Below are 4,343 nucleotides of genomic sequence, written 5' to 3'. Positions count from 1 at the left end.
GTCTATCAGTGCGCTGTGACATCACAGCTTTGAGCCAGTTTGCATAAATCTCATTTCAGGGAGCTGTGGCGCTGTAACAGGAAGTCTGCCCCGAGCCAGATCTGCCATGGGCAGGTGCTTACTGTATAATCAGCAGCCCAGAGCCTGGGCCGGCTACCAATAAACAAGCACATGGGTGCAGGGCTCTGTGGAAGACTATGTGCTTCCCACTGTAGATGAACCATAACGATGGTGCTGCTCTCTGGTTCAATGACGTATCATAAGAGACACGGCCCTGACAACTTCTGTGAGGGCAGTGCGGTGGCATAGACCTGCTTTAATAATAGTCCTGTGTTGGAATTAGGTGGCAATACTCTGCAGAAAGGAAAAAAAAAAGTAGTATGCAGTTTCAACTCTACAATTTTCTACCAAACACTGAAGTTAAGCCCATGAGACTTTCTCCATAAACTTCTCAATAGAGCAAAATGGTTCAGTGAAAGAGACTTAGTCCTCTTACTTCTTTCTTATCATTTCTTTTCTAGCTCCTGCAAGGACAAAGCAAGTGGGCAAAAGGAGAAAGTGCTACATGTCCCGTGCAGTGATGACTTCTCTCAAATCCCGAGTGCCTTTAGCAGTGAGTAGAGAACAAGATTTGTAGATTTGTATCTAAACAGTCAGGTGCTGAAATTTCTAGTAGAGGTTTTGCTTCAGCTCTTCTCACATGGTGTTCTCCCCTTTCTTTATCCCGCTGTTTTACCTGCATTTGGCTGCGCTGAACAAATGCCCGTTGTACTGAGGTTCAGGCAGGGCCAAGGGTGAGTAGGCCTTGCTACAAGGGGAGTATGCTCTCATTCTGCAAAGTGCCTTATTGCTTTGCAGATAGTTACTAATGTCTTGGAAAAGTGAAGTTTCTTTGTCTGGGTTGTTCCCTTTCAATCTATGCCCTTGTGCCACAGGTTCTGCTTTTGAGAGTAGCCTGTTCACCACTCACCTGGGTCTATGTGTGAGGGGGAATTTCAGCCACTACAGACTTCCTCCCTCATACACTGGTAAAACCAGAGGCCACTCACAAGTTCCTCTCATTCCCCACCCTAAGGAACTCAACAAGCAAACCATATTAGCAGTGGGATAAGATCGAGAACATGATGGGGGATTAACTCTTGAAGCCCCAAACTGAATTTCACCAGCATCAGTTGATACATAAACATTTCATTCTTAAGCAAGCTGCTAAACAGTCCACTGCTGTCTCTGGGATGGTTCTAAAGTTTCCCCTTGGATACCAGCCTGGAAGTGATCAGAAACAACTAGGGGAAAAGAAGAGAAGCAAAGTACAGTCCCATGATAAAATCCAGTGTAAATAGAAGAGAACGGAGTGAACAATAGCATATACAAATCTTAAAGTGGGTAATTGGATTATAGGTGATAAAAGTAATTGTGGAAATGGTGTGTCTATTAAAAAGGCTATTCAGAACAAACAAGATATGCTATCTGATTCATCATACACTGAAAGATAGCTTAAGCAGCTACTGGAAGGTTTAGAAATGTGGTGTTTTACACAGAGAAACTTCTATTAAAGTTGAATGCAACTTTATTTCATACACTGGAGGATATTTCTGCGCTGTCTCTTAGCACAGGAAGTTACCTAATAAGGATAGATATTTTGCATCGGCCCTAAACTGCACTCAGGGAATGCTAGATTACCAACGTTATCAACTGCGTTTAACATAGGAGTAATCATAAGCACACCAAGGTTATCAATATAAATAATGAAATTGACTCTCTGTATGATGAATTAGAACTAAGTAATATGCCATAAAGCTTAAGTACCAGCAGAAAGTCCAGAAGTTGAATAAGCTTCCTAGGAAGGAGAGTATCTCCATAAATGGAAATGCCAAAAGTGAAATAAAAAACTTTACACTCTCCTATTTGTATAGGAACGTCACTAGTAACAATCTTGCTAAAATTCAACATAGATTACTTTCTCACTGTTGCATATAAGTGGTGTTTTATTCTGTGTTTGTTATCGCAGAATCTTCTCACTCCTAAAGGAAACCCTACTAGAGACAATACTTTCGGCTCAGATCTTTGCAGTGCCTTATTGGATGACTTGCATGCAGAAAATGGGTGAAGTTATCAAATAGTTGTATAGTAGAGGACCAATTTCCAGAGGTACATAATGTGAACTGCTATCTGTGTAGTGTAATCTGACTTTCAAAAAGGCTTTTGAAGTTGGGTAGGGATCCTTCTCCATGATGGGAATTTAGAGAGCTAGAGAAAAACCTGCTGAGTTGAAAGATTAATTTTCTGAAAAATAATTTCTGAAAGCATCTAACATTCATATTAATTTGAGCATCACCTCACTGTATGCAGTTTTTTGAAACAGCTCTTCCCCTACTTCTACCCATTTATTCTTCAAGCTAACCACAAGCTACCAAAGCAAAAGGGTTTCAACTCGAAGCCACATCACAGAGAGGTCCCGTTACCTCAAACCTTTCTTGGTGCTTGGAAGGTAATTTTTCTCCTCACTAAAACCACATACAACATCACTCATACGTGAAGTCTTTTAATCAGAAACAAATGTTTACATAGATTCTGTTACTGAGTTTTCTTGTAACCGTAAGACAATACCTCTAAGCAAGGGATTCCCTTGTATGTTCCATATTCTTCCCAGAGCTGTTTTCCATTGAGCTCGTTTTATCAAGAGGTAATATGGCTTGTGGGTCTTGTATACAGTCCTTTAACATTGAGTATCCACTCAGATGACATGAAGAGGATCTGCCTTCTTCTCTTGAGAGATCCTATGGGTATCTCTGACTGTGGAACCTGTGGGGTCTGGAGCTCTAGAGCACAATCCTCTGCATTTAACTCTTTGTTACATATACTGCTACTGAGTTGAAGATATGAGTTGAAATATCTTCGTTGCATTTTTCATAATGAGAGAGTTGGAGGCAGAAAATGGCTGCTGCAAGTTACTGGCTAAGGAGAATTTGTTGACACTTCTTCTCATGTGGAGCTTCACCATAGGATCTTTAACAGTCTGAATGTAGACTCTACTGAAATATCTGCTCCCCTTTCCACTGTGACAGGTTGTGTCCACTGTGTCACTGATGGTCCCTTGTGATACCCACAGGTTTATTACGATGGCTGCATATGAATGAAGACTTTTCCTTGCTGTGTGTGCATCCCCTCCTAGAGTTGATGCAGTTCCCAGTGGCAAAAAAGTGCTTTTGACAGCCCAGTTTTCATGAGTTCCTGAGTTTTATGTAATGGCAGGGACAAAGGTTTTTGCCAGTGGAAAATGTGATAAAAATGTCATTAAAATATCACAGTTTTAACTAACTTCACTATATTGGCAAAGATTTTCAAGCGTAGACTACACTGAATCCATATCAAAATGAAGATAATCATTTTCATTGAGGGGAAGAGGAGTAATTTGAGTCAGTACTAATCCAGAAAGCCTCATGGACTCTATTATGGTATGCAATCACTTACAGAAATGTAATGCACTTAATTTCTCATTTTGTTAGTAACTTTGAAACTGTCCATAAAGCAGAATTCAGCAAATTAAAAAAAAAATCGTCCTTTGGAAAATTGGATGACTTCGAGATCTGTTTGAATCTCAGCTACATTTTATTATTTACTCTATTTGGAAAAACTTGTTTTAGCTTTAAGGTGTGTTCAAATAGCTATAAGATTTGATGTCAGTTTTTAATAATCATCTGCATTCTGCAAGCGACAGGTTTTCTATGTACATGATATCTCAGCTACATTTTATTATTTACTCTATTTGGAAAAACTTGTTTTAGCTTTAAGGTGTGTTCAAATAGCTATAAGATTTGATGTCAGTTTTTAATAATCTTTTGCATTCTGCAAGCGACAGTTTTCTATGTACACATTCCTGCTCACTTATAGTCATCCAATCTCTCAAAACTTTTATATCATTTCAAGCAATTAATATGGAAGAGTGCTCTAATACCATCTACTCTGGAAGTCTACCTCCAGTCTACACCCCCCATACAGTCAGTAGCACCAGCAAGATGCAAGCAATATTGCCTAACATCCCTTCATAGAGTTGTGCCTTGAATCTACAGTCCAATTGAGGTTTCCCCTCCCAAAATCACATACTTTTAATAGTCAAAATTAAACTATAAGGATGAGGTGCATCTGAGATGTGGCTCAATAAGAACATATCTGTAGAGAAAAAAAATATGTTGCTGAAGGCTCAACAACCACCCTGTATTTTCTTTGGGGGGGTGTCACTCAGACTGGCTCTAGTCCAAAGCCTTGGACTAAATTCCCATTTACAGCTGGAGTCCTGAGCCACATCTGCAGTTTCACCTGAAAAGAATCCAGTTTATGCGCTC

The sequence above is a fragment of the Calidris pugnax genome, unplaced genomic scaffold, assembly GCF_001431845.1.
Source record: "Calidris pugnax isolate Ruff unplaced genomic scaffold, ASM143184v1 scaffold68, whole genome shotgun sequence".
Classification (NCBI taxonomy): domain Eukaryota; kingdom Metazoa; phylum Chordata; class Aves; order Charadriiformes; family Scolopacidae; genus Calidris; species Calidris pugnax.
The sequence above is the reverse complement of the archived record's forward strand: the minus strand, read 5'-3'. Positions refer to the sequence as shown.